The sequence below is a fragment of the Coenobita brevimanus genome, unplaced genomic scaffold (assembly GCF_032717465.1).
Source record: "Coenobita brevimanus isolate Jiangsu-jjx unplaced genomic scaffold, ASM3271746v2 jjx.HiC_scaffold_2830, whole genome shotgun sequence".
Classification (NCBI taxonomy): Eukaryota; Metazoa; Arthropoda; class Malacostraca; order Decapoda; family Coenobitidae; genus Coenobita; species Coenobita brevimanus.
Window position 1 is genome coordinate 182,129 of NW_027643797.1, and position 10,869 is coordinate 192,997.

Below are 10,869 nucleotides of genomic sequence, written 5' to 3' on the forward strand. Positions count from 1 at the left end.
TCTATTTATCTATCCATAGCCAGGCACCTCACATCCAGAAGTAGTAGCTATTAACACACCACCTCTATGGCATCCTGTCCTTTGTCATGAGGCGTGAAAAAAAAAAAAAACAGCGGGAGGGAGGGTGTCAGTTGGCTGAAGGTAGTTTGTTAAATGGCTACTGCTTGTGGGAATGAGGTGCCTGGCTATGGATAAATTAAATAGACAGTTCTAATCCACTGCCAGTGATAGGGTAAATGCTTCTTTTTCTGGGTTGCAGGATGATATACTTGAGATTAGAAATATCCGCATAAGAGATAGGTCAGACGGGAAGTATACACATGTGCTCGTCTCACCAGATGTGATTCCTAAGACAGATAGATAGAAGACATAACTGCTTAGATAGATAGGACAAGACAGGATCCTGACATAGAGACTGGTAGATACATAGCCTACAGGATAAAGAGCAAGACATCACTCCCAAGCCAACATCTGTAGTAAAAGTCTGTCTATCTATCTATTTGCCAGATGCCTCAGTCACGTAAGGAGGTGGCTACAAGATCACCTCCATGTCAACCCGTCAACACCATTTCATTCCCCTCCCCCCAGATCACACCCTCCTCTCTTCTTTTTTGAGGCAGTAAGAAGAGGTAATTGCCACAAGGAGTATTGACAGACACACCCCCAACCATGGCCAGGCAGGTGATCCGATTCAACCTACACGAGACCATTGGTGTCATCAAGAAGGCCTTTTTGGCGGGAGTGGATGGCGTTCAGCCTCACAGACTTATTGCAAAGTATTACATTTATCTACTTTATTATTATTATTATTTTTATTATTTTTTGTTTTTAAATTCTTCTTCTCATTATTATTATTATTATTATTATTATTATAATAATAATTATTATTATATTTAATATTTTTTGTTTTTAAATTCTTCTCATCATTATTACTATTATTATTATTATTTTTTTTTTATTATTATATTTGCAACATTGCTTGTTTCTTCTTTCCTCACTCAAACAGGTACCAAAATCATTACACGCAAACTACAGTGAATATTTAATATGTAGAAAAGCAAAAAATACTAATAATTTTTTACTGTACTCTTGCCATTTTGATCTTAAATTTTTGTAACATAGCTCACTTGTTCTCTCATCACTTCTACAGGTGCCAGGGACCACAAGCAGAGTAGAGTGAATATTCAGAATTTCGAAGAACAAAAATACTGCTAATTTCTACTGTAGATGTGTCATTTTGAATTTAAATTTTTGTATCATTGCATGTTTGTTCTTTCATCATTCAGACAGGTACCAAAGATTTCATGAGCAAACTAGGAATGAATATTACAGTGTAGAAAACAAAAAATATTAATTTGTATTCTTGCCGTTTTGCATCATACGTTCTTCCATAAAGACTTCAGTGTACTTCCATCTGTCGGCCATGGCAGTACCTAATGGCGGCTCTCTATGATGCTCAGTCTCTGGCAGCTTCTTGATTTAGTCCCTTACCCTTGAGGTCACACTCTATTACCTCATTCCATATTTTTGTTTTTCTGGTCTGCCTCTCACAGCCGGAACTTCTGATGTCTACAGTTCTCACCGTCTGCACCCAGCTGTCGTCCTGCATCCTCTCCACGTGTGCAAAACTATCTCAATCTACCCTCCCTCATCACAACACCAATACACTCCAGTCCCATCCTTCCTCCCAAACCATCCCAAATCTACCTCTTCTCATCACAACACCAATACACTCCAGTCCCATCCTTCCTCCCAAACCATCTGAATCTACCCCTCCTCATCACAACACCAATACCTCTTCTCATCACAACACCAACTACCTCCAGTCCCATCCTTCCTCCCCAAACCATCTCAATCTACCCCTCCTCATCACAACACCAATACACTCCCAGTCCCATCCTTCCTCCCAAAATCCATCTCAATCTACCCCTCCTCATCACAACACCAATACACTCCAGTCCCATCCTTCCCTCCCAAACCATCTCAATCTACCCCTCCTCATCACAACACCAATACACTCCAGTTCCCATCCTTCCTCCCAAAACCATCCCAATCTACCCTCCTCACAACACCAATACACTCCAGTCCCATCCTTCCTCCCAAAAACCATCCCAATCTACCCTCCTCATCACAACACCAATACATCCCAGTCCCATCCTTCCTCCCCAAACCATCCCAATCTACCCCTCCTCATCACAACACCAGTACACTCCAGTTTCATCACTTCCTCCCAAACCATCTCAGTCACGTAATCCTATCCCCTCCAGGCCTCACATTCAAGAACACATTACACATCCACCTAATCGTCATCATGTCTGTACATTTGAGCCTACCAGTGTAGCTTTAAAAATCGCTTGCAGTAATAGAAGTCATTCCTAATTTAAGAAAAAAAGAAAGAAATAATAAGTAGCAAATTAAATTTAAAGATTATTAAACAGTTCAAGAAAAAATAAACAGCCCTGAGACGTTCTCATCATCCAGATTTGCTAACCTTCATTTTTTATTTTTCCCCAGGTTTTTAAAGCAAGAGAATAACAAACTGATCATCAACGGAACCCCACATGACCTGCAGAGGAACGTGTACGTGGTTGGGTTTGGGAAAGGCGGTGGGAGACATGGTTGACCCTGTTGTAACTCTTCTAAAAACCCCAGACTCTATATCACATTTTCAGAGAGGCATAATCTAGTGTCCCACATGGCTATCAGGCAAATAGACAAGCTATGCTAGATGCCCAGACTGAAAGAATTGGTATTAGAGACTTAGGTATCTTAGAAGGGAAGAAAAGATGAGAGAAAGGAGCTGTAGTTAATACCCAGTTAGGAGTTACTGCTAGTAATGTAGAGGTGGAAAATTTAAATGAGGCAGAAAGATGTGAGAGAGCGTACATGTAATACTCAGACAGATGGTATTACAGAAAGTACATGTAACACTCAGACTGAAGGCATTACAGGAAGTACATCTAACGGCCAGGTAGATAGAAAATTAACACCAGTACGCCACAGGTAGAAATTCTTGAGGGTGCTAAAGATAACATTCCTGATGAAGCTGCATTCCAGACGGCCAAGAAGATCGTATCATTGGTGCAGAGCTTGAAGGAGGAGGATCTGTTACTGGTGTTGATATCTGGGGGTGGTTCAGCCCTCACTGCCCCTACCCACTTCCACCACTGAGCCTAGAGGAGAAGATCGAGCTTGTGAAGTCCTTGAGCCAAGCTGGGGCTAGGGCATAACCGAGCTCAATACCGTGCGGAGAGCCCTGTCTTACACCAAAAGGAGGACGCTTGGCTGAGATGACCAAGGGCCAGCATCGTAACATTCATTCTCTCGGACGTTATCAACAACTCCCTTAGATGTAATTGCCACTGGACCAACCATACCCAACACGGACCTTCCTGATGACGCCCTAAAAGTCCTTGATAAATTTAACATTGCTGTGCCGGACCATGTTAGGACACTGCTTGAAGGGAAGAACTGAGAGAAAAAGAGTACTTGCCTGTGAAGAAAAGGTCAAAACTGGGAATGTTGAAATACCAGATCAGGTTTCAACTCCTCTGCAGGGGAAAAATGAAGGGAAAAATGAGTACCCCCACGTCACCAACCTCATAATTGGTGACAACAAAACGGCCCTGTTGGGGGTTGAAAGGTCGTTATCGGAACAAACAGATGGGCATTGTCTTACGTTAATATTGTCCCTCCTCGCTGCAAGGGAAGCATCCATCGTAGGTAAGAGAATGGCTTGACCTTGCCATGATAACTCTGAAGATTCTGTCTGGTAGTGGGTAATGAGAAGTCTTCAGGAAGGAATCGAGAACTTACAGGAAGAAGTCAAGAGGGTAGTGAAGGCAGTCAAGAAACTGCAGAAAGGTGTAAAAAAAAGTTGCAGAAAGGAGTCAGGAAATTGCTGATAGTTGTCAAGAGCTCCCAGACTCCTCCTTGCCGGAGCTGTGTGTTGATATGAAAACAAGAAAGCGTCCCTCCAGAGCACCTGGGGTCAGGTGCCGAGAGCTGGGGTGTCCAGTGTGCCTGATATTTGGAGGAGAGACCACTGTGACGGTGAAAGGAAAGGGACGAGGAGGAAGGAACCCAGGAGATGGTTTTGGCTGCCATTTTTTTTTTTTTTTTTTTTTTTATGCGAGGAAGTAGGAACCAAAGGCCATGAGCCCGCAATAACAGTTCCCTCCAAGAGAAAAACAAAATACAATACAGTAGAGAGCCAAATTCAAGATCCGATCATTTTGAGATGCCTGGACACACTGCGTTTGAAAGACTGGAGATCATAGGCAGGAGGAAATACAGACAGAGGGAGACAGTTCCAGAGCTGACCTGTTGCATGAATGAAAGACTGGGAGTAACGGTTAACTCTTGCATTAGAGAGTTGGACAGAAAAGGGATGAGAGTTTGCTGCCAGACGGGTGCTACGCGCCCGTCGTAGAGGTGGAGGAATGCAAGCAGACAGTTCAGTGGAGCAGTGACCATTAAAGTAGCGATAGAAAAGAGATAAAGATGCAACAGTGCGGCGAAGAGACAGAGGTTGAAGGGAGTCAGTAAGAGGAGGAGAGTTAATGAGAGGAAAAGCCTTTGACTCCACCCTATTGAGAAGAGCTGTATGTGGGGAGGCTCCCCACACATGAGAGTTGTACTCCACACAGGGGCGGATAAAACCCCTGTATAGAGTCAACAATTGTGCAGGGGTAAAGAAAGAGCGGAGTCGGCTTAGCACACCCAATCTCTTGGAAGCAGATTTTACAAGAGATGTAATATGATCTTTCCAAGATAAGTCCCGAGTAAATGAAACCCTCAGCATGTTCAAGGATGATGCAGGATTAATCTGAATATTATTAAAACATTAGTGGGTATACCTGTGGAAGATTTTGTCCGGGTTTGATAGGTGTAAGAACTGGAGTCTTAGAAGCATTAAAGACAACCATATTATTTTTACCCCCAGTCAGAGATATGAGCCAAGTCAGACATTAGGTGTGCCATAGCCTCATCCCTTGTTTCTTGAAGTAACTTGTTGAGATGGGCGTTGGCAGGGAACCGAATGGAAAGGTGAAGGGTGGAGTCATCAGCGTATGAGTGGATAGGGTTAGATGTACAGCTTAGAAGATCATTGATGAATAAAAGGAAGAGAGTTGGTGATAGGACAGAGCCCTGAGGAACACCACAATGTTGAGCATAGATCTAGGAGAAGAACGATGGCCGTCTACGACAGCAAGCTATAGAACGACCAGAAAGGAAGCTATCAATGAAGGTACAGATAGAAGGATAGAAACCGTAGGAGGGCAGTTTGGAAAATTAAAGATTTATGCCAGACTCGGATCCAGAAAGCCTTTGAGATGTCAAGTGCAATGGCAAAAGCTTTCGCCAAAGTCCCGAAAGGAGGATGACCAGGAGTCTGAAAGGTAGGTGAGAAGATCGCCAGTGGAGCGTCCCTGACGGAACCCATAACTGACGATCGGAAAGAAAGGTTGTGATAGGAAAGATGGCCTCTTCCTATCATGGAAGGAGGTAATATGTCCGACTGTTCATATGTCTGTCTGTGTACTGTACTATATCTGTTTGTTTTTGTACTTCATTTGCCATGGAGGAGGTAATATGTCCGACTGTTCATGTGTCTGTCTGTGTACTGTACTATATCTGTTTGTTTTTGTACTTCTAACATTTGTTTGTTTTTGTGTTAGTATTGTGCTGGAGGAGGTAATATGTCTGTCTGTTTCTCCATATTGTACTTCGACTGTTTGCCCCATTCTGTGCGTTGGTGGAGGTAAATATGTCTGTGTCTTCCTGTTACCTAGTAGTAGAAGACAAATGCCCCATGATTACCACACACTACTTTTTCCCTTTTCCTTTGTACAGGAAATAATTATACCTGACTTCCAATCACGCAGGGACTCTACCGTCCTCTGGGGCCAATCTGCACACTCCTCCATATCCATTCTGTTACTACTGTCTACTTCAGTGTTGTCTCCTAATTCGACTAAATACTATTTGTGGGTTAGGTTAAGTACGTTTAATTAGAAATGGTAGAAAATAACCCAAAATTGAAGAAAAATTTAGGGAAAGACAATTAGGTATTTGTGTGTGTGTTTTAGGTCGTATGTACGTGAATCTGACACCGAATCCGGAGAACACAAAAAGCTCTTTCCATCTGTAGAATTTGGACATTTTCTGCATGCTTACAGATGAGCTGTAGTTGTGAAGAGTGGAAATGAGTCTCCTTGGTTACTATTTAAAATGAGACTAGTTGAGAGAAATGAGTCCATGGTTACTATTTAAACCCCTGACCCTCCAATCTGACTAATTTTGTCCCTGAACGAAGCTGAAAAGGTTTGGTATCTTTGCCAGGTTAAACTGAATGCACCATGGTATAATTTTTAAGATTCAGAAGCTCCGCACTGGTGAGATACAGGGAGACAGGCTCGTATTCTCGGCAGTTAAGGAAGCTCCCAAACACCTCTTCCTTAGTGATTTATTTTTGGTTATGGCTGGCTAACGTAGTTTTGTATGTTATTTATGCAGAGGATGATGATTTTAGAATTTAAGTGACAGAAGAGGACTGCCAGGGTGTAATAAGCAAAATACGTCACTTAAGAAGAGGTTGAAGGATTTATATAACACAAGGTAGGACAGTAAGGTGTAATAAGCAAAATAAGTTGCGTAGGAAGAGGTGTTAGGGAGCTTCCTTACCTGACGAGAATGCAGATAATAGTGTTCCTGTGAGGTGGATGGATGGATGGATGAATTAAAAAAAAAAAAAAGAAACAGAGGATGGTGGAAAGTATATTAATGGCAGGAGCTTAGTACTGACTCCATTGTATCTATCTGTTAGGTCTAGTTTTATCTATTTACCTTTTCAGAAGCTAGGCACTGGTGAGTTAGGAGGTAATGTGTTTGTGTCGGGTGGATGATGGTTGGATAGATGGAAGAAAGAATAAGAGTGGATGATAGAGAACAGTATGATGGCACGAGCTTAGTGCTGTGTTGTATCATTTAGTTAGATCTCTAGTTTTGTTTTTACCTTCTTTAGAAGCTACACACTAGGGATTCAGGAAGGAGTGTGGTGTTTTTGTCCAGTGGATGATGGGGTGGATACTGGCTAGATGGAAGAAAGAATAAGGGATAGAAGATGACAGAGGACAGGGTGACATGGAGGCAGTTTGTTTGTGGCCACCCTTTATGGGATTAAGGCATCTGTCTATAATGAATAGATAGCTAGGTAGATGATAGATAGGTCGACATGGAGGCTATTTGTTTGTAACCACCCCTTGCAGGATTAAGGCATCTGGCAATAGATAGATAGATAGGCAGATAGATAGAGTGTGATGTTAGGAGCTTAGTACTCTCTTGTAGCCATGAGTTGTACCCGCAGTCATTTTTCCCTGTGTTATTTCAGAATCTATGCAACAGTGACGTACAGGGAGGCATAGTGTTCCTCTCAGGCGGCACAGATGGTATTGACGGCCCCACAGATGCTGCCGGAGCCGTCACGTTCTGGCTGTCACACCACAACGGCTCAGTGCAGTATGTCGTTAAACCCCCTCAATTTTCAGAACAACTCTAAGGCCGATTTCTTGTCATTTTAGGAGGCTTACTGTACTTTCATTCATTCATTCATTGCCAGACGCCATGTATCCCAAACGGGGTGGCCAAGGGCTTAGAGTTAATTGTTTTATAAGGGAGGGGCACTAATCCTCCACCAACCCCACTTGACAAGTAGGGATGCCTAACAGCATCTGGTGTTCCCAGGCGGTCACTTCATTCACATTAATTTGGCCATATTTTCATCTTTTTTTCATTTTTTGGCCACATTTTTCTCTTCATCATTTTGGCCACATTTTCATCCTTTATCATTTTTTGGCCACATTAAGCATCTTTATGACACACCACAATGGCACTCTTTAGTACATAATGTAACTTTCATAGGTCAGAACAACTCTAGGGCCTTTATTATTGTCATTTTAGGAGACTTAATATAGTTCTTTCACATTAACTTGGCCCAGATTTTCATTTTTTTTTTTAAATATATAGCAGAGGGATACTCCCATCATACTGTATATCATTTAACCCTCATATGATCAGAACAACTCTAGAGACTTTATATTTTGGTCACCCTAGGAGACATACTATAGTTCTTTCACATTAATTTGGCCAAGGTATTCCTCCCTTTTCAGATTATTCTGCACCCCTCCGCAACACTGCACAATATGTCATTAGCCTTCTCATGCCTCAGACCAGCTCTAGTACTGTGTTCAGTGTTAGGTAGTTTCAGATGAGGCCATAAATCAACGTCTGTCTCCTCAGTCCATGGTGATGATGATGATGTTGATGGTGATGATAATGGTGATGATCATGATGGTGATGATGGTGGTGATGGTGGTGATAAGAGTTTTTGTTTCTCCACAGGTCACAGATTCAGGAGGCGCAAGAATCAAGGTCTGTCCGCCCAGTCCTTCCTCGATGCCAATAATTCCTACTCGTTCTTCTCCCAGCTCGAGGCGCGGGGAGGACAATATCATCTCAAACCTGGCCACACGAGGAACCAATGTGATGGACCTGCAGGTGCTTTATATTAGACCAGGGTGATCTGAGGGATTATTCTACCTCCATCCACTTTAACTTGGCCACACAGGTTAGGTTAGATTAGGTTAGTTCTTGAATGCTTAGTTGTAATGAAATTGTCAATGGAATGCTATTAATCAAATCTCAGTATAATGCTTTGTATTAATCCAGGCTGATTTGAGGACCATTACATGTGGGTCACATTATATGAGTTTTATGTTTTAATGAAGGACGGCTTGATGGATAGCGGACATTTATATAACGGATTGAAAAAAGGATGATGAAGCTTGTACACAGTCAGGTCCTTGCTTCACGCAGGCGTTTTGTACCACAACTCCCCGCAAATGTTGATTCCGTAAATTGGCCCACACCTATTGCAGAAGTCAGTGATTTCAGTGTTTTAGCCATATGACTTATTACCTACAAACCCACTGTAACACCTGTAAATACATTTTATGGCACATTAATACTTCCTAAAAGGTCAGTACAGGATGATACACAAGCCCTTCTGAGTACAGTGTACTGTACTCACCATACCATGATGATGATGAGAGTTTACTGTGTGCTGAACAGCACATACCTATACAGGGTAACTGTACAGTATATAGGACTGTAAATCTCACAGAAAACATGAAAAAAAAAAAAAAAAAACATTTGAACCACTAGGAACAGCTGATGCTGTGGGAAAAGCAGGAGAAATAGCTTGGATTTAATCTCCCAGAAAAATATGTGAATATGGGGAACCCGCAAATAGCGGGGTTGACTGTATAACGGATTGAAAAAAAGGATGGCGAAGCATGTATTTCAGATTGGAGAAAAGGATGGCGAAAACTAGTGTAACGCATTGAATAATAAGAATGGTGACACAGGTACAGCTGAATACATCACTTATGGTAAAAACAGGGTTATGATAACTGACCCTGCTGGCATCACCAAATTTAGGTCAAAATTACCCCATTCTCATATCAGTGTGTCATACAACAGATGCTTTTTATAATGGCACCTGCTTTGTATTGTATTTTGTCCAGTTTAACTTGGCCAGATATTGCCCTCCGTCCATCTTGAATGCATAGTTGTAATGAGATCGTTAAAAGAATGTAACTACAGTAATCTAGTCTATAAATGCTGTCATGTTTTTGCTAAATAATCCTTTCATAGTTAAGTGTTGGCCATGGTACACTTGATGCTTTCTGTGAAGTGGAAGCTAGACCAAGGCACCAACACCAGCTAATTGCACTTCACAACAGTTGCTGGAAACTGTTTGAGAGAGAGAGAGAGAGAGAGAGAGAGAGAGAGAGAGAGAGAGAGAGAGAGAGAGAGAGAGAGAGAGAGAGAGAGAGAGAGAGAGAGAATGTAATAATATTTTTGTAACAATGTGAGCGTGTCAGTTTGTAGTTTGACTCTCTGCACACTCAGAAGAAGGATTACTAAAGTGAGTCAGTGACTGTACTTGCAGCTGAATATTTCCTGCCTAAGAGTGATGTGTGTGTATGATAGTTACAAATCATGTAACCACACTTCACTTGACTTCATATATTTATCAAACTTCAGTGGTAGAGATGTAACATGAGACTTACAATAAAAATATGGTAAATGTCATAAAGAAGTGCAGTGGAAAGAATGTAAGATGTGTTAAACTGCAGGAAATCAGTTGCAGAAGGATGACAATCGTTGCCGAGCTAAGGTGGACGAACGCATAGTATGTTTAACATTGTCTTTGGCCTGGTTTTTGTTGTAGTATGATGCTTATGGGATGGTGCTGCATACAGAATGCCCTTGTGTTATGATGAGGATGAGTTTGACAAGAAGCGTAACATATATGACGATTTATTGTATTGTTCATTTTTTTTATATTGTCTAATTATAATGTGTCTATGTATTTTTAGCCAAGGGTCACCTACCTGACAAAGTATAAAAACAAATTTCAAACTTTTCTCAGTGATAGTTGTATAATTTCACTGCACTTGCCGCTTGAACTCCAACACCACACTTTTGTTCCATCACTGACACTAACACACCTGATATACCTATTGGAACAAAAGGATGAGCTTGCATGTCAGTGATCATATAAGCGAAAAATAGCAGTCGTACTGTACATTTACCGGTGAGGCTGTACAGGATAATAATGATCGTATAAGCAAGACTGTGATAATATTTGTTAAAAAGGCCCTAACTCTTTTTATTTATCATAACCAGTTCATCTTAAAATGAAGGTGCACTATATAGTCTTGCATACTACATTTTAAGGGTGTATAGCCACTGCCTTATTCTTTATGCTGCTTATCTTTGTATAGGTATTGAATACTTTAT

The 10,869-nt window shown here is 41.5% G+C and overlaps 1 pseudogene; it reads left to right on the forward strand.

Moving 5' to 3' along the window:
* The first annotated feature begins 669 nt into the window (after positions 1 to 669).
* On the forward strand, positions 670 to 8,583 carry LOC145390100 (glycerate kinase-like; annotated as a pseudogene).
* Positions 8,584 to 10,869: the final 2,286 nt, after the last annotated feature.